Source organism: Macaca fascicularis, chromosome 3 (assembly GCF_037993035.2).
Source record: "Macaca fascicularis isolate 582-1 chromosome 3, T2T-MFA8v1.1".
Taxonomy (NCBI): domain Eukaryota; kingdom Metazoa; phylum Chordata; class Mammalia; order Primates; family Cercopithecidae; genus Macaca; species Macaca fascicularis.
The window spans coordinates 8,065,671-8,085,796 of NC_088377.1; the positions used below are offsets into that span (position 1 = coordinate 8,065,671).

A 20,126-nucleotide genomic window follows, 5' to 3' on the forward strand; every position below is an offset into this window, starting at 1 on the left:
GACTGTCTCAGGGAAAAAAAAAAAAAAAAAATAGAGATAGGCACTTACTTTGAGTTAAAGTGACCTAAAGGGGCATTTTAGGGTGGAACTCAGTGTGTGAGTTTCCCGGAGCTGCCATAACAATCACAAACCTGGTGGCTTCAAACAACAGAAATGGGGCTGAGCACAGTGGCTCATGCCTGTAATCCCAGCACTTTGGGAGGCCAAGGCAGGTGGATCACTTGAGCTCAGGAGTTTGAGACCAGCCTAGCCAACATAGAGAAACCCCATCTCAACATAAAATACAAAAATTAGTTGGGCATGGTGGTGGTGATTGCCTGTAATCCCAGCTTCTCAGGAGATTGAGGTGGGAGGATTGCTTGAGCCCAGGAGGTCCAGGCTGCAGTAAGCTGTGATCACACCACTGTATTTCAGCTTGGGTGATAGAGTGAGACCCTGTCTCCAAAAAGAAAAGAAAAAAACAAACCAAAAAGAAAACAGAAATGTATTCTCTCACAGTCCTGGAGGCCAGAAGTCTGCATCAGCTGATTCCTTCTTGGGGACTCGGGGAAGAACCGTTCTTGCCTCTTCCTGGTTTCTGGTGGTTGCCAAGGATCCTTGGGGTTCCGGGGCTTGCAGTAAATGCCTCCCATCCCCATGACATCCTCCCTGTGTGTCTTTCCATCATCTTACCTCTGTGCTTGTGTCCACATTTCCCCCTTAGGAGGACACAGCCTTTGGATTTAAGGCACACCCTACTCTGGCATGACCCCATCTTCTTATATCTACAAAGACCCTCTTTCCAAATAAAGTCACATTCCCAGGTACCAGGGATTGGGACTGTAACATATCTTTTCAGGGGACACAATTCAAGCCACCACACTCAGCATTTATGTAGCAGTGCCAGGAATGATGGCGGCTCTTTGAGCAGGCTCTGCTCTGCAGCGGCAGGTGGGTGGGCAGCGGGATCTGCCCAGTGGCGAGTTTCTCAGAAAGCATTTGTTCCTCCGAGGAGGGGGACTTCACTCTGGAGAAACTGGCTGGACTCTCAAACCCTTGAGAGGTAATGGCAGCTTCTCAGGACTTGCAAAATACAGAAAATTAGGAAATATCTTAGGTTGTTTGAACCAACTATTGCCTATTTAACTTCACAGAATGGAATAAAGGAAAAGGAGAAGCAGAAGTTAGATCTTAATGACTTTTTTTTTTTTTTTTTTTTTTTTTTGCTTGAAGGCAATTTAATTAGAGATGGGTGGGAGCAATAATGAGAGTGGTCTGAAAATAAATGTGGTAACTGTCCCCTGCATCTGGATGGAATATACTGAAAGGAAGTCATATATGTTTAATGATGTGTTTGTTAGCATTCGAGTTCCTTGTGACTAGCTGGGGGCCATTCTTTAAAAGCATGCTTTTAGGGGGAAAATCTGCTCTTGGAGAAAGAAAATGAACGAATCCAAACCTCCACAAACACTTTGTATATTGCACTCTGCTGCACTTTGGCTAAAGTGATGGTGAAGCGGGTGACCTCACTTCCCCCAAGCAATATCTTGCTCAACTTCAGAAGGAGGAGTGGGGTCAGACTGGGGGATATTGCTGCATCTGGAGTTTTCTGAGTTTCTGGCTGCTTGAACATTGCTTGTCTGTTTCCTTTAATAGAGTGGGTTACTGCTGTCTCAAGGCAAAGGCTCTATCCCCAATACCCCCCTTGCCATTTTGACTTTTAGCTGTTTAATCCAAAGCTATCTTCAAAAATATAAATAGTCTTGGGAAAATATCAGGGCAGGCCTTGCAGGCATGGCCCAGGAGAGCATCTACAACAACCCAGTTTCTTGGGGTGCCTCCTGATCCACAGGTTGCCAAGTTGAGTTGCATTCTGTGATTTAACTGCTCTATCCACCACTGACAAGTCATGCTCTCCAGGCAGGCTGTCAGTCAGCAAAGTGTCCTGGCAGAAGAACTCTGTCTTAAGGCATCAGGTAGCCTGAACAATGCCCCCTCTCTTCCCCCCAGAAAAGCCTGTGTCCAAATCCCTGTGAATATGTTACTCTACACAGCTGATGTGATTCAATAAGGTCTCTTGTGATGGGAAATTGTACTAGATTATCTGAGTGGGCCCTGAAGCATAGCAGAATAATATGCCTCTCCAATATAAGCCATGTTGGCAACAAGATTATTTTAAGCTGAAGGCAATTAAGAAGTAGATATAAGAAAAGCTCCCTGCCTTCCCCATTTGTCTAAAAGCAGAACCTAAATCTGTAAAGGTATCCCCCTCCTTTCTCTACCAGGAAGGGAAGATGTTAATCACCAGAGACAACTCTAGACCCTTATCAGCCTGTGATGGCACTAGGGGAATCAACAAACCTTATTAAATAGCCCTTATCTACCATTAGTTTTTCCATATATTTGTCTTCCCACAATGTGTCCTCCCCTTGAAACTCAAAGTCCTTTTTTCTTGTCTTGTCACTTCTCTACAAAATCTATTGTTCTTTTGTTAAAATTCTATGTACACCCAAGTTCTATCCACCCCTCTGAGTTACTCACCCCTGAGTGCTCTCATGCACAGTTAAGATGCACACATTAGTAAACTTCTGTCTGCTTTTCTCTTGTTAATCTGTCCTTCATCAGTGCCTTAGTCCATTTTCTGCTGCTATAACAGAATGCCACAGACAAGATAATTTATTTCAAAAAAGAGAGATTGATTTAGCTCACAGTTCTGGAGGCTGGGAAGTCCAAGTGCTTGGCACTTGCATCTGGCCAGAGTGGGCCCATGACAGAAGGCAGAAGTGAGCATGTGAGACAGGCAGAGGAAATCAGGCTGAACTCATTCTTTTCATCAGGATCCCACTTCTGCAATAACTAACCCACTCCCACAATAATGACATTAATCTATTAATCACCTCTTCAAGGCCCCACCTCCTGATACATTATATTACATTACATTGGCAATTAAGTTTCAACATGAGTTTTGGAAAGAGACATTCAAACCATTAGCAATTAGTTTCATTTACAGGGCAATAGCGGGAGAAGCTAGGAGGGTGAGAGTAGACGTTTTTTCCTCCTTTATGGCCCCCAAATTTTGTGTTTTTAAAGCCACTAAGTCTATGGTAATTTATTACAGCAGCTGCAAGGAAACTAACACAAAGGATATTGGAAACTAGAAAATGACTGATCAATCCACCCTGTCACCCTCTTGGGAAGCATGAGGAAAAGACTAACCAAGAATTGGCAAGGGCAGAGCAGCAGGGTGCAAGAGGAAGCCAGACGTGGGAGCCATGTGGCCACAGACTTGTGACTAGCAGAAGCCATATGTCACAGGAACAGAGAAAAGAGCCACCATCTTCGAGGAGCAATGAAGATGGTGCCCCTGGCCCACCGCATTGGTTCCTCCCTACATGCTCACACCTCTGTGCAGCATGGCTAGCCGCTGGCGGGAAAGGTTCCACCCATCAGACATCCCAGTCAAACACTTAGGCCCAAGTGTGAGTGAGCTTCAGACTCTCCTCAGTGGACAGGGCTGCTGGTGCCAGAGGGGACTGGGACTGTGTTGTACAACTTTTCCATCCTATCACCCCCCAGAAAGAAAGACTAATCAATTTAAACTTAATTTAATTTCCTCACAACAAAGGAAATTCAATACTAAAGAGTAAGAATGTGCTGTAGAGGATGAAGAGTTAAAGGGCCACAAACCATTACAACGTCTAAGATTTGTTGACCCCTTAAGAACCAGTTTTATGCCCTTTGGAAACAGCCTCACCCCCATTAAGGATGTGGGGTGCAGGGAAGGTGAGGCCGCCAGTGAAGACCTAAGTACACACAGCAGGTGTTGGCTGCAGACAGCCAGCTGGGCTGGCCCATGGCCTGCTGCAGTAGAATCTTTTCTGTTCATATAAAAACATGACTGTGTTGGGAGGTCCAGTTTTTTCTCCACCTCAAATGTATACAAGTGTAGCTGCTACAATTAAATCAAAATCATTCTTCTATAACAGCTGATGATACTCGGGCCTCATCAGACTTTTCTCTTATTCTTTGGACTCTGCCATTTTTGATGTGGGAAATTTTTTTATTTCCTTTTGGACTTTCCATCATCCCATAAATGTCCCCCGCCTCGCTCTCTCTTTCTCCCCACCCCACCCCCTAACTGAAGCGGGAGGAAGAGGGGCCTTTGTCACTTCTCTTCACTCTCCCAATCTGCAAAGTACTTGAATTAACCGTGAACTAGTGACTTAGAATCTTAAAGTGTCAAAGCTTCTCTGGCTGGGCTCTCTCTGTTTATCGAAAAGCCTATTTTTCCTGGAAGCTTCAGAGGGCAGGTAAAAAGAGGGGGGAACAAGTTCAGAAGTAAAAACCCACAATGCCAGGAAGTCCTTACAGCTTTAAGCTTCACATTTAATCACTTCCCACAAGGAGGAGCAGGCTGGGTGTGCTCCAGCCTCCGGAAGCTCCAGCAGCCCCAGAGATGAGGGTGGTCTGCTCCCCACACTCCCTGCCCCAGCCCATCCTGGACCTTCTCCTGACACACAGCAAACCACACTTAGCTGTCCATGATGAATCGGAGCCTCTGCCAGACAGCCGGCCAAGCCGACGCTAACCCACCCCACAGCCTGAAATAGAAACTTGCTTGTTTTCCAGTGTGTGACAAAGAGGGAAGGTATTTAATTTTGAAAAGAGCTGAGCCAGCTTTATTGTGGGTCATTTTTTTCTGGGGCAAAATCCTCTCTAGTTTTCTCCCCAGGCTCATCTTCCTTCTGATCTATGGATTGGCATTTTGGACGGGATGGTTTTCTGGTGTGGGGGGCTGTCACCGGTGCTGCAGGATGTTAGCAGCACCCCTGCCCCTACCTGCCAGATGCCAGCAGCACCCCTGCCCCATTCGTGCCAACCAAAAATGCCTCCAGAAATTGCCAGTGTCCCCTGGGGGAAACAGCAGCCCGCTGTTGAGAAGAACTGGTCTAATTAAACAGCAGAGGAAACAGATTAGTTAGGAAGAATGGGCTGGTGTCCTGGCTCTGCGTCCCCTGCTGGGAATACAGCAGGCTGAGATGTGTGCCTGATGTCTGATGATGCCGGATGTGAATGGAGGGACTGCCAAAGAAGGCAGCAGCCTCTTCAGTGGTGTGCAAGGAGGGCAGTGGTGCGTGGTAGATTTTATTTATTTAATTTTACTCTTTTGTGACAGACAGGGACTCTACTTTGCCCAGGCTGGCCTTGAACTCCTGGCCTTGAGCCATCCTTCCATCTTAGCCTCCTAAGTAGCTGGCATTACAGGCACATGCCAACACCCCTGGCTTCTTCACTGGGTTTCGAATCAGATAAGTTTTTCCATCGGTTCCCTGAGTGGTTTAGAAGCCCACGCTTGGGGCTGCAGATGAGACCAGAGAGTGTCCTCAGAAGACAGTTGGGACCATCTTCTTGCTTCCCTGTGATGCCCTGTGTTCACACGGAGCATCCCTCCTTCCTTCCCCTGCAGCTGCAAAACACCAGCTGCTCCTTGAATGCTCCTGACCACCTACCCCAGGGCCTTTGCATGTGTTCCCCACACAAAGCTTTCCCCCTGTATTTTCACTTACCTGGCTCCTTTTCCTCACTGAGGCCTTAGCTTGGCACTCCCCGAAGTGGGGGTTCAGGGGGGTTCAGTTGCTCTGCAGCCCGTGACCCACCTGGTGTTCTTTATAGCACCATGTGCTGTGATGGGAAAGCTGGGTTTCTTGCCTGAGGACTGTAGGTCTCAAGGTCCTCAGCACCATGAGAGCAGAGTCTTGTTTGCTGCCAATTCCCAACCTTGAGAACACAGAGCAGAAACTCAATGAACTGTTATTGAATGAATGAAGGAATGAATGATGCAGCCTGTAGTCCCCCTGAAGGATGTGAGTCCAAAGATCAGAGGGGCCCCTTTCAGCCCATTGTTTCTCCCACAACCCTTTGGGCAGGACTGGCTCCCATTAAAAGGCAGACAATTCTTGGGACTCATCGCCCCTTTCTTGGGATTGGTGGAGTGTTGTCTGAGAGGGCAGTGGGCCTCGGCTGCAGGCAAGGGGTTGGGTGACACCATCAGCAGTGGATCTGCAGGAGGGGATATGGAGGCCCCAGCTGGCAGCTTCACTGGCGCCGTCCCTGCTTGTGTCCTCTCATCTTGCTCTTTACAGCCAAGGGAGTTTCCAAAGGTGAGGGAAGTGCTAACACCAGCCCCCGCCCTCCATTCCAGAGCAAGAGACGCCCACCCAAGGGCACCAACCTTCGCCTGCCTTCCATGACCACAAATGGGGGCTTTGTGGAGAGAAGCTCTTCTGTGGCTTATCTTAGGACCTCCGGAAGAAATCTCTTCCTTCTTTCTGCCCAGACTATAGAGAGAGGGCAGAAAAGGAGTGGAGGTGGGGAAGGTGAATAGTGGAGTTGAAGATAGCCATGCCTAAGTGACCTTTCCACCCCATTAGAGGTGTCATCACTGGTGTAATATGGTGCCCAGCCTTGTGTCTCAAGTGGGGGTGGCTCAGCCCTGCTAAACTTCACTGCCTTGCCTCTGGTGTGCATTGTGTTATATGGCGTCTCCCCCAGGTCTGGCCAAAAAGAGAGCTTCCTAATGAGGCATCCTGGAAACTGATGGGAACTGTGTTCTTATCCATCTTCCCCAAACTCTTGTGCCCCATCAACTCAGAGTGGCCCAGAAGCCCAAAGCTGAGAGGACGAAGCTCAATGGGGTAAGTTAACATCACTCCAGATCCGCCCCAGTGAAGACAGGGAGAATTGCCTACACGTGAAAAAATGTGACAAACTTATTTGTAAAGCTTATCTGACAGTTTTGTCTATATTTGATACATTCATTCCTCCACAATCTCTGCTTTACCAAAATCCATGTGGGTGCATCATAAAGAGAGATGTTTGATGACCAAGTTGTTCTGGGCAAGTCAAGGTAAACAGATGATAATTACTTCACAGGGATTATTTTTGCAATGTAATGGCTGGTCACTCCCTCGACTGTGTATATCTCTTAACATGTAATTCAGAAACATGGCCTGTGCCTTAGGGAGAGCATGAAGATACACATGAGATGGGCATTCATTACCTGTTTAGTCATGCCAGAGACTCTAAAACATGACGTTCTTGAAGATCTTTATTCTTGGTGCTTTATTTTTCATTTGAAACTCAAACAGCAGAATACTTCTTTTGAGGTTTGAGTTTAGGCAATTCCTTTTCAAAAGAATACATACACATGGCCAACAAGCATATGAAAAAAAAGCTACACATCACCAATTATTAGAGAAATGCACATCAAAACCACAATGAGATACCATCGCACATCAGTCAGAATGGCTATTACTAAAAAGTCAAAAAATAACAGATGCTGGTGAGGTTATGGAGAGAAAGGAATGCTTCTACACTTTTGGTGGGAGTGTAAATTGGGCCAGCCACTGCGGAAAGCAGCGTGGTGATTCCTTGAAGAGCTAAAAACAGAACAGCCATTCAACTCAGCAATCTCAATACAGGCATATACCCAAAGAAATAGAAATCATTCTGTCATAAAGACATGCACACATATGTTCATTGCAGCACTATTCACCATAGCAGAGACACGGAATCAACGTAAATGCCCATCAGTAATTGCCTGGATAAAACATGTGATACACATACACCGTGGAATACTATGCAGCCATAAAAAAGAATGAGATCACATTATTTGTAGGAACGTAGATGAAGCTGGAGGCCATTATCCTTAGCAAACTAATACAGGAACAGAAAACCAAATTGTTCTCACTTATAACTGGGAGCTAAATGATGAGAACGCTTAGACACATAGAGGGGAACAACATACACTGGGGCCTACTTGAGGGTGGAGGGTGGGAGGAAGGAGAGGATCAGAAAAAATAACTAATGGGTACTAGGCTTAATACCTGGGTGATGAAACAATCTGTACAATAAACATTTGTAACGCAAGTTTACCTATATAACAAACCTGCACATGTACCCCTGAACTTACATTAAAAAAAAAAAAGAGTTTAGTGCAGTTCATTGTTCTTGAAGAGGCATACATGAAGTCGTTTCTCATGACCAGTACTGCTTCAAGGGTGTTATCAAAAGTACCGAACAACAAAACGCTCCTTAAAAACTTGGGCTTGCCATGCAATTAAAAATGAAAGAGTGGTTTTTAGATTAGGATTAATTTTATGACCAAATAGAGGGTCGAGCTACTTTGAACATGCTGCAGTTGACAGTTTATTACACAAGAACAAAGGCGCCGGTGCGTAAAACTTAGGTAACAGCTACAATAACTTAAAACAAATCTCAGGGGCCACCACATTTCTACAGTTGGGACTTTTTTCCCAAGAAGGGAGGCTGCACCTGCCCCCTGCCAAGACAGTCTTGCGTGGCCCTAAGAAAACCACCTAACTCAGTTGGAACGGTACCAGTTTTGTGATTAAAGTAGGGCTTGGGTCCAGCCAAACATTCGTTTGGAAGAATGAGTAACTAGGCTGTTTCAGGAGCAGCAGTGTTGGTAAGATCAAAACCAGGGCGGGGAAGAAGCCCCGGGCCACTCGTATTTCTAAAAGTGTCTTCCCAGAGTCCTCAAGGTATATTCCTGCTGGGAACAAGTATCAGAATTTTATTCCTTTTTAAGGCTGAATACTATTCCATGTTTTTGTTATTCATTCATCAGTCATTGGACATTTGGGTAAAAACAGAACTTTTTATCTTACTAGCTCGTATATGAACAAGCTCAAGTCTTGTTCATATATGAGCTAGTAATATTTTAAAAAGTTAGTTTCTTCTTTAGAATAAGAGCATTTTAAGCAACTTCACTGATGAAAATTGCCCAACCTCTTTAATCGTGTGGGGAAGAATACATGATAAAATACAAAAGTCAGTGGGCAACAGCATGTATTTAAATCACAGCAAACATGTAAATAGGAGTATCATTCCTCCCCTACTCCTCCACCTCAGGTTTTTTTTGTTGCTGTTCTGGAAAAATATTCGGGGTACAAAGATTGCATTTCAAAAATAGAATTTATGAGCCTAATCATCTTAACAGGGAACATAAATGCCAAAACAGCCTCTGTGAGTCATTTCTTGGATTCTGAAAGGAATTCATTTCAAACAGGAGTTTTCTCATCTTTGAGGTTTGTTTTAAGAAGTTCCAAAAGCAAATAGCAAAATAACAAAACGCCTGGAGCTGCAGATCTCGAAGCACCCTTCAAAATAGCAGCCCTGGTGTCAGACATCTTGGGCTGGCTCTGGGCTGGAGGGGTCTGCATTCCTCTCCTAGGTCTGTGGACCATGAGAAGATCATTCCATTTAAGAAACCATGATGCTAAGGAAGGGGTGGGGGTTCTGGGGAATGGGAGCATGAGAAAGAAAACCAAAGGATCTTTGAGATTTTTAAAAGCAATGACTGTATTTTGGAAAGGAATCCCACACAGGAGCACCAAGGTGATTCTGCTGACTTCTCTTTTTAAACGTTCTGTGTTTACTCAACTGTCCATGCCTGAATTGTCTCCCTAGCTCATTTTTTGCACCCCCTGTTTCTGGGGAACAAAACCTCCTGGTCAAGAATCATCAAGCCCCTGGCTACACTACCACAAACACTCCAGTAAATCAGGTGAACGCCCACCCGGGGCTCCAGAGCCTACACACACAGAACATTTGTACTTTGGTGACTCCACCTTGAAGATCTACATGGGCCAAGAGTGATGCTGACATTAGCTGCTGCTTTTTCCATGATCAAGTGGGTTCAGTGATCAAATAAGTTAGGAGCCTGGGCAACATAGTGAGGCCCCATTACTACAAATAATACAAAAATTAGCTAGGTGTGGTGGCGTGTGCCTCTAGCCCCAGTTACTTGGGAGGCTGAGGAAGGAGGATCACTGGAGCCCAGGAAGCAGAGGTTGCAGTGAGCTGAGATTGTGCCACTGCACACCAGCCTGGGTGCTAGAGTAAGACCCTGTCTCAAAAAACGAACACACACACACACACACAAACACACACAAAAAAACGGAAATACTGGGCTAACCAATGACAAATAAATATATCTATTGCACGCATTACCAAAAATTTAATGTGTATTGGGAGTCTTCAGGGGATGAATAAGAGATGACACATTTTCCAAAGGTATTTAACAATCAAATGCTCTTAGTAAGAAGCATCTCCCTGGAACAGTGTCCTCCGAACACACTTAGAAAAGCCCAGTTTAGACACCTGTTAAATTCAGCAATTTAATATGGCGGCCAACACATTGTAGGCCATCAACACAATATTAATAGTGTTCCAGGGACCACATATTTTGTGCACCAATAACCCAAGTCTCTCTTTCCTACTCCACTCTCAGGGTCTCCCCATTCTGTAATCCCAGCTTGGTCTTGATTTTTGGTACAGGGAAAGGAGAGAGGGTCCTAGGAAGGAAGAAACTGGTGGGATTTTCCATGGGAAGGTTTAAGAACTACTGCTGCATCAAGAGGGAGAGAGAAAGCAAGAGGGTGTCCCAGGAGAATGTGGCAGAATTTGTTTGGAGAAAAGAGTATGAGAACTGAAATGTGAGATGCAGAAAGAAGGATGAAGAAGAAAGGTGGGAAGAAGTCGAGCTGGGTGTGGGATGGAATCTTCCTCTGGCCTTTCTGAGCACCTTCAGTGGTGGCTTAATTTGCCCTTTGCTTTCCTCTTTGGCTGCTGTGTGTTTGGATTTTGAATCAGCTACTGTGCCATGGCTGACTTCAGGGTGCCAGCAAACCAACCTGACTTAATGCAGGTTCGTGGGTAATAATGCCAACCATTTACCATATTCTTGTCATTATTCACCCATAGATCTTCTCATTTGCTATCCCTAGGAGGGAATATTGAAATTGGAACCATAGCACTTGGGTATATCGGGTTGGAAAAGACAGTTCAACAGATGGCTGGTCACCTTGATTGAGTAGAATGCCACTGGAAGACCCCAAATCTCTAAACCATAGTGAAGAATTGCCCAAGGGAAGCAAAACCCAATCAATTCAAGGGGTTCCCCTTTCCAGGGTCTTGGACAGTGAGGTGAGTGTGTGTTTCTAGCAGGTGAAGCTGACGCATGGCATCCAGGAGGTCTCTGCTCAACTCGAAGAAACTGAATGAGTGCATTTTGTTTCCTGCTTATAATTTCCACTTAAAGCACCTCTGTAGTTGACCTCAAGGCCTCCTTTGATATCAATCTCCAAAGCACAAAAGGAATCATTTTGCACTTTTTTTCTTCAGGGGACTTACAAATGAGGGATCTGATAAGCACAGTTGATGATTAAACCTAATAAGCTGGCTGCTGGAGTGCTTTGATTTACTTTGACAAAGGTTCTTTGAGCTTGGTTGAAAACCTGAATCAGTTTGTTTGTTTTTGTTTGTCTCTGGCTTTTCTGTTGAAGACCTTGATTTAAGTCTTAAAAGCAGTATTTTTTTTTTTTTTTAACCAGAAAGTTCTGCAGGTTGAGAGGACTGTCCTTGGTATACCCTGCTGAGTGGTCTGAATGGAGTCCTCTGTGATCACCAGCCACCCTGGGGAGCTACTGGGTGATGGTGCCAGCCAAGGACATTTAGGGAAATGGTTTATGTATGATGTAACTTTCTTTATTTTATTTTATTTTATTTTTATTTTTTTAAAAATTTATTTATTATTATTATACTTTAAGTTGTAGGGTACATGTGCATAACGTGCAGGTTTGTTACATATGTATACTTGTGCCATGTTGGTGTGCTACACCCATCAACTCGTCATTTACATCAGGTATAACTCCCAATGCAATCCCTCCCCCCTCCCCCCTCCCCCCTCCCCATGATAGGCCCCTGTGTGTGATGTTCCCCTTCCTGAGTCCAAGTGATCTCATTGTTCAGTTCCCACCTATGAGTGAGAACATGTGGTGTTTGGTTTTCTGTTCTTGTGATAGTTTGCTAAGAATGATGGTTTCCAGCTGCATCCATGTCCCTACAAAGGACACAAACTCATCCTTTTTGATGGCTGCATAGTATTCCATGGTGTATATGTGCCACATTTTCTTAATCCAATCTGTCACTGATGGACATTTGGGTTGATTCCAAGTCTTTGCTATTGTGAATAGTGCTGCAATAAACATACGTGTGCATGTGTCTTTATAGCAGCATAATTTATAATCCTTTGGGTATATACCCAGTAATGGGATGGCTGGGTCATATGGTACATCTAGTTCTAGATCCTTGAGGAATTGCCATACTGTTTTCCATAATGGTTGAACTAGTTTACAATCCCACCAACAGTGTAAAAGTGTTCCTATTTCTCCACATCCTCTCCAGCACCTGTTGTTTCCTGACTTTTTAGTGATCGCCATTCTAACTGGTGTGAGATGGTATCTCATTGTTTTGATTTGCATTTCTCTGATGGCCAGTGATGATGAGCATTTTTTCATGTGTCTGTTGGCTGTATGAATGTCTTCTTTTGAGAAATGTCTGTTCATATCCTTTGCCCACTTTTTGATGGGGTTGTTTGTTTTTTTCTTGTAAATTTGTTTGAGTTCTTTGTAGGTTCTGGATATTAGCCCTTTGTCAGATGAGTAGATTGCAAAAATTTTCTCCCATTCTGTAGGTTGCCTGTTCACTCTGATGATAGTTTCTTTTGCTGTGCAGAAGCTCTTTAGTTTAATGAGATCCCATTTGTCAGTTTTGGCTTTTGCTGCCATTGCTTTTGGTGTTTTTAGACATGAAGTCTTTGCCCATGCCTATGTTCTGAATGGTACTACCTAGGTTTTCCTCTAGGATTTTTATGGTATTAGGTCTAACATTTAAGTCTCTAATCCATCTTGAATTAATTTTCGTATAAGGAGTAAGGAAAGGATCCAGTTTCAGCTTTCTACTTATGGCTAGCCAATTTTCCCAGCACCATTTATTAAATAGGGAATCCTTTCCCCATTTCTTGTTTCTCTCAGGTTTGTCAAAGATCAGATGGCTGTAAATGTGTGGTATTTTTTCTGAGGACTCTGTTCTGTTCCATTGGTCTATATCTCTGTTTTGGTACCAGTACCATGCTGTTTTGGTTACTGTAGCCTTGTAGTATAGTTTGAAGTCAGGTAGCGTGATGCCTCCAGCTTTGTTCTTTTGACTTAGGATTGTCTTAGAGATGCGGGCTCTTTTTTGGTTCCATATGAACTTTAAAGCAGTTTTTTCCAATTCCAATTTTTGAGACGGAGTCTCGCTCTGTCGCCCAGGCTGGAGTGCAGTGGCGTGATCTCGGCTCACTGCAAGCTCCGCCTCCCGGGTTTACGCCATTCTCCTGCCTCAGCCTCCCGAGTAGCTGGGACTACAGGCGCCCGCCACCTCGCCCGGCTAGTGTTTTTTTTTGTATTTTTTAGTAGAGACGGGGTTTCAGTATGTTAGCCAGGATGGTCTCGATCTCCTGACCTCGTGATCCGCCCGTCTCGGCCTCCCAAAGTGCTGGGATTACAGGCTTGAGCCACCGCACCCGGCCGTATGATGTAACTTTCAATACTTGTATTATTTTCTAATTGTGAATTAGAATAGGTTAAAAAAATAAAGGGGTGCAGGAGAGGAAGAGGAGCCTTGAGGTGAAGCCACAGTCAGTTTTGCCTCTCAGTTTAGGTTGGATTTGGGTCCCTGGGCAAGACTGGCACCTTCATGTGCATATCAAACAGCCAGCGTTGACGTCTCTGATTCTTCTTCCATTATTTACTCATTGGTTCATTCACTTCACAAAGTTGTCTGGTGCCACTTCAGCAGCAGCTCAGAGACTCATTTGGGAGCTTTTGGAGTAACCTTTATGGGCCACCCCCCGCCCCCAACCCCAGAGACTGACTCAACCAGCCCAAATGCTTTTCAAATTCAAAGTCTAACTTTCTTTTGTGATTTAGACACGGCTAGGAAAAAAAATCAACCCGTATAGAAATATTTTATTGTGGAAAACAAGAGTTCTCTGCCCTGGTCACCCCACCCAGGTTAGCTTCACAGAAATCACCATTTTAAATTAAATCTTGTAACTATTTCTGCTTTTAGTTCTGATGGCAATCCACCCCAGGTTGCTAAGTAATGTATGTATACCGCTTCAAAAATACCCATTTTTGGCATTATCGGTAGATTTCTGCCATGAGAAATGAAGATTTGTTCCCTCCTCCCTCCTGCTAATATACTGCTTAGGCTATTGCTATTTTGATCTCTTAGGCGGCTGTTTTATAAGTTTAAATAACAAGCCTTTATTTGAAGCTTCTTAAAGTGTTTCTTAGACCCTCAGGTTGAAAGAGAATAATGTTAGGCCAGGCGCAGTGGCTCACGCCTGTAATCTCAGCGCTTTGGGAGGCCGAGATAGGTGGATTACCTGAGGTCAGGAGTTCCAGACCAGCCTGACTAACATGGAGAAACCCTGTCTCTACAAAAAATACAAAATTAGCTGGGCATGGTGCTGCATGCCTGTAATCCTAGCTACTCAGGAGGCTGAGGCGGAAGAATCACTTGAACCCAGGAGGTGGAGGTTGCGGTGAGCTGAGATCTCACAATTGCACTCCTGGGCAACAAGAGTGAAACTCCATCTCAAAAAAAAAAGAAAGAAAGAAAAAAGAAAAGGGCCGGGCGCGGTGGCTCACGCCTGTAATCCCAGCACTTTGGGAGGCCGAGGCGGGCGGATCACAAGGTCAGGAGATCGAGACCACGGTGAAACCCCGTCTCTACTAAAAATACAAAAAAAAAATTAGCCGGGCGCGGTTGTGGGCGCCTGTAGTCCCAGCTACTCGGGAGGCTGAGGCAGGAGAATGGCGTGAACCCGGGAGGCGGAGCTTGCAGTGAGCCGAGATCGCGCCACTGCACTCCAGCCTGGGCGACACAGCGAGACTCCGTCTCAAAAAAAAAAAAAAAGAAAAGAAAAAAGAAAAAAAGAATAATATTAATGCCCCTTTCTCCCCCTCACCCCCGTGGTGCAGGCTGGCTGGGGCTCCGGGTCAACTCTCCCTGCTCTCCTCTGTAGAAGCCAGACACTTTCCCTCTCTCCCCTCACCTAGAGTAACCAGTTTAGGACCAGTCACATACTGGACTATGGATCTTCAGAATCTGGTCTTTGGCAATTTGGAAAGGCCTGGAATATGCCTTTTTAGCAGATGACTGTGATGCAGGTGGTCTGAGAATGCACTCTAAATGTTGTAAGACAGGTGACGTGAAATGGCGGTTCTAGCCTATGCAAGGGCAGCATGAACACAGAAAGTGGAAATGGGGGACCAATTCTGCAGCCAAGAGACATTAAAGCTCAAAGCTATAATCAGAAGCTAGAATTCATTCATTCAACAAATGTTGACTGAGCAAGCTCTTACTGTGTGTAATGCCTTTTTTATTATAGTTTTTGCACCCCCTGCCCACCCCTTTTCAGGTGCTTTGCCAGATTTCTAACTCCAGGGGTATTTATTCAGTGTATTGTTTCAAGAAAAGGAAGGTCTTCACAAATAGGTGCAACGGGCCACAGCCTGCCTAGGCAGACGCTTGCAAGCACCTCTGATAAAGAAGCCAAAAAACATGGGAGGACATTTGTTTCTTTCAGATTTTCATCTACAGATGGGGAAGAGATAAGGGTAGCTCCATTCTAAGTTCTTTGTGTTTGGTTAAAATAGGCTCAGTTATTTCCTTCCTTCCTTCCTTCCTTCCTTCCTTCCTTCCTTCCTACCTTCCCTCCTTCCTACCTTCCCTCCCTCCCTTCCCTCCCTCCCTCCCTTCCCTCCCTCCCTCCCTCCTTCCTTCCTTCCTTCCCCTTCCTCCCATCCTTCCTCCCTCCCTCCCATCCTTCCTCCCTCCCTCCTTCCTTCTCTCCTTCCTTCCCTCCCTCCTTCCTTTTTCCTTCCTTCCTTTCCTTCCTTCCTTCCCTCTTTCCTTCCTTCCCTCCTTCCTTCCTTCCCTCCCTCCCTCCTTCCTTCCCTCCTTCCTTCCCTCCTTCTTTCCTTCCTTCCCCTCCCTCCCATCCTTTCTCCCTCCCTCCCATCCTTTCTCCCTCCCTCCCATCCTTTCTCCCTCCCTCCCATCCTTCCTCTCTTCCTCCCTTCCTTTCTTCCTACCTTCCTCCCATCCTTCTCCCTTTCTCCTTCCATCCCTCTCTTCCCCCTTTTTCTTTTATCAATCCTTATTTCTAACTAAAAGACCAATAAAACAAAACAAACAAACAAAAAACCCCATAAATTTCAATAACCTTATAGGCATGCCTTCAATTGGCTCAATAAGTAACCAGATCATCATTTGATTTTTCTAAGGTACATAGAATTGTATTGTGGAAAAACAAATCCAAGGGCAAAGAGAATGCCTACTGTGGCTCAGTGTTTGGCAGCAGCATCTCATTTAATCTTTACAGCAAACCTACCAGGGAGCTGCCATTACTATTGTTTGTTTAGAGATGGGGACAGGAGTCTAGAAGGGGTTAATCAGCCTGAGGTCCTTTGGTGGATAGATGACAGAAGCAGATTTGAACTCCTGGGCTCTTGATACTACAGTCGGCTGCCACTGATTAAAAATACCAATTCACACCTTTTAACAAGAATGCAAGATTGACTTGGCTGTGCAAAATGTGCATTTACCTTGTGCCAATAAAGAGTTCACCTAAGTCGTCCAACCTAGCATTTAAGTCACTTGACCTAAATACAATGCGCCCACTTCAACTGTCCTTGAAAACGACATGTCTACCCTGAGTTTGTGCCTGGTACTACAATGTCCATAGCAGCATTTAGGAAATGGTTTTAGTTACAAATCCCAGTTTTAGGAAAAATGAAGATGGATAAGCTTTCCAATGAAGGGCTCAGGACAAAGTTGAGGGTCCTGCTCGTTCTCTCTTCTGAAGTTGTTCCCTTCCAAGGGTGTATTTCTTATAGCTGCTTCTGTTTCTCTGTGTCTTTTTGGCTTCAGATTTTTAAAATCTTCTCTTTAATCCCTGAAAACAAAAGGTGAGGGTATGTCTCTGTGCTTGTAGCATGTGTCCAAATAATCACCGAGACGAGCAGCTTGCTCAAGCTATGAGTGAAGAAGTCAGGCTGGTCTGTGTTGCCCTTGGCTTTGGGTTGGACAGTTCCTCTTTTAAACCTCTTCCTAGGTGTTGGGATCCCAGGCAGCGATGGGGTCAGAGAAAGCTGCCTCTAAGAGTCAGGTTCTTCTCCACATTCAGACAATGAGTGAAGCAAATCTTTCTAGTTCTAAAGGCCAAGCTTTCAGAAACCAAGCTGTGCTGTATGTGAGCCCTTTCACCATGGGAGGAATGCCTGCTTCCAAATAGGGGTTTGAGGAGGAAAGAGATTCAGCTCCGGACCAGCCATTTTTTTGGGAGGAAATAGATATATATAAAAAATATATAATATATAAATATGTATATGCATGTGTATACATATGTGTACACACACACATACACATATAGAAATACAGGACATCAAAGCTCTTTCATTTGGGAAGAACTTTCCCTTTGCCATTCCATTAGCATAAAAACAAGCTCCCTGTTGGCTGGTGAGTTCATACTGTGTGTGAACTTTGAGATACAGAAGGATTCATCCGTGTGATGCATTACAGAGATCTTGCCTGGGAGTGAGGACTGTTGATATTGTAAAAACGCATCACTCCTAGAAGGGAGGAATGAAGGAACTCGGTCCAAGGGCCTCTCTGAGACCCCTTCTCCCTTCTCTGTCAGCACAGGAAAAAGAGGGTGGAGGGGCTGCTGCCCCAGGAAGGCTGGACCCACCCTTCCTCACAAGCACGCCTGCTGCCTGTTCAGCTTGGCTCTCTGGGTGACAGGCAGAAGGTAACATGATGCCACCAGCCACCCACCCTCTCTTCCTCCTTCCTTAACCCTTCAGCATCTGGAGAGCTGGTCCTTGACTTCCGACCTCACTTGACATCTTCCCTGAGACAGAAGCAGGTTCCTTGGCTGGGTCATCTGGGACACAGTGGCCCTCGTCCCTCCTTGAATTTGCCCTGTGCCCTGAGGTGAGCGTTGACCTCTCCTCTCTGACAGGGAGAACCAAGCTGCCGCCCCAGCTGCCTCAGAGGTGTGGGCGGCTTAATGAGTCAATGCTGGTGAAGTTCTTTGAAGACACACAGTGCTCTGTGAAAGCTGGCTCCCATCTTGCTAACAGTGGCGCTCCCTGAGCTCTGGCCCTTCTGGTAGAGAGTGGGCTCCCGCGGTCCTTCTTCTTTATGGATGCCTCATTGGCTCCACGATGCAAACAGCTCTTCTCACTTACATTCTCCATGGGCGAGAACGCATGAGGAGAGACAGAGATGGGGAGAGAGAGAGAGGGGTGTGTGGTATGTGTTTTTTGTGTTGTATGTTGTGTGTGTTGTATGGTTCCTGTGTTGTGTGTGTTGTGTGTGGCGTATGTTGTTGTATGTGGTGTATGTTGTGTATGGTTTGTGTGTTGTATGTTTTGTGGTGTGCATGGTTTGTTGTATTGTCTGTAGTGTGTGTTGTGTTATATATTGTATGTTGTGTTGTCTGTAGTGTGTGTGTGTTGTGTTTTGTGTTATATGTGTTGTGTATTGTGTGTAGTATATTGTGTGCTGTTTGTAGTGTGTGTTGTATATTGTGTGTGGTCAGTTGTGTGTGTTGTATGTATTGTATGTTGTTTGTGTTGTCTGTTGTGTGTGTTGTATGTGTTGTGTGTTGTCTGTTGTGTGTATGTGTTGTTTGTGTTGTATGTGTTTGTGTTGTCTGTTGTGTGTTGTATGTGTTGTGTGTGTTGTATGTGTTGTGTGTTGTCTGTTGTGTGTATGTGTTGTGTTTGTGTTGTATGTGTTGTGTGTGTTGTCTGTTGTGTGTATGTGTTGTGTGTTTGTGTTGTATGTGTTGTGTCTTTTTGTTGTCTGTTGTGTGTTTGTGTTGGATGTGTTGTGTGTTGTCTGTTGTGTGTATGTGTTGTGTGTATGTGTTTGTGTTGTATGTGTTGTGTTGTCTGTTGTATGTTGTGTGTATGTGTTGTGTGTGTTGTATGTGTTGTGTGTTTGTGTTGTCTGTTGTGTGTGTTGTATGTGTTGTGTGTGTTGTCTGTTGTGTGTGTGTTGTGTGTATGTGTTGTGTGTGTTGTATGTGTTGTGTGTGTTGTCTGTTGTGTGTTGTGTGTATGTGTTGTGTGTGTCGTATGTGTTGTGTGTTGTCTGTTGTGTGTGTGTTGTGTGTATGTGTTGTGTTTGTGTTGTATGTGTTGTGTGTGTTGTATGTGTTGTGTGTGTTGTCTGTTGTATGTTGTGTGTATGTGCTGTGTGTTGTGCGCGGTGCATGTTTGCCCTCCCTGGTAGCAGGGCTACCTGGCTGCTGTGCTCACTGCCCTGGGCGGTGGGCGGAGCGGTCCCTGGTGGGCGGGGACAGGGCTCTCCCGCAGGTGACTCTTGCGCAGCCTGAACTTTTGTTCTGGGAACGCCACCCACGCTCCCTGGCAGGCCGCCAGAGCCAGAGCCGCACGCCCACGCGGGAATCAGTCAGGCCGACATGAAAGCAACGCGCTTCCAACTGGCAGAGGATTTAATTTTTTTTTTTTTCTGAAACAGCCCCAGTCGCTTCTCTTCTCCACGGTGATTTCTGCATACTTTATCGGAACCCCCTCCCCATTGCTGTCCAGTTTCTGGCTCCTCTTCCTGCCCGCGCTCTGAGGCCAGCTGGGGTCCCCCCAGGTGACTGCTTATCGCTGGACCCTGACGCTGTGCCGCACCCGAATTCCTCCGAATGGAGCCTTGGCCAGAGCAAGGCGTGCCGTGTAGAGGAGTGGATCTGAGCCTGGCAGGAGATCGCTAAGACCTTTGTCCTTCACACAAACACGGAAACACGGGGCGGGTGCTGAAGAGCCAAGCAAGTGTCCCCCATTTCCTTCCAAGGCAGAGCAGTAGCCCAGGGAGGCCCAGTTCCCATCGCGGCTCCAGGTGAAGGGCGGAAGAGTGGGGGAGGTCCCAGGACCGCAGCCCAGGGGACACTCAGAATGCGCTAGGAAGGACATGGCAGGCAGGCCCTGTAGGTGGAAAAGCAACCCCCAGCTGCCCAGAGAGTGGCCCCTCCAGGCCCTCCCCGCCGTATGCAAAGCTCTTCAGCTGGGAGCAGAGGAAAGGGTTTGTTCTTGACCTCCTTCGTTTCCCTTCTTCTCCACTGTCCACGAGTGAGCTGGAAGACAGACTGATGTTGTTAAAAATGAAGGTATAATTCACATGCCATAAAATTCACCATTTTAACC

At 45.6% G+C, this 20,126-nt stretch overlaps 1 long non-coding RNA gene across 2 annotated transcripts; it reads left to right on the forward strand.

Moving 5' to 3' along the window:
* The first annotated feature begins 6,531 nt into the window (after positions 1-6,531).
* LOC141409801 (uncharacterized) lies at positions 6,532-20,126 on the forward strand. Of its 2 annotated transcripts, none has more exons than XR_012431996.1 (2): positions 6,532-6,674; positions 19,453-20,126. It is a non-coding gene; the product is annotated as an uncharacterized lncRNA (long non-coding RNA). The 2 variants fall into 2 exon arrangements; XR_012431997.1 differs by lacking the exon at positions 6,532-6,674 and adding an exon at positions 18,016-18,216.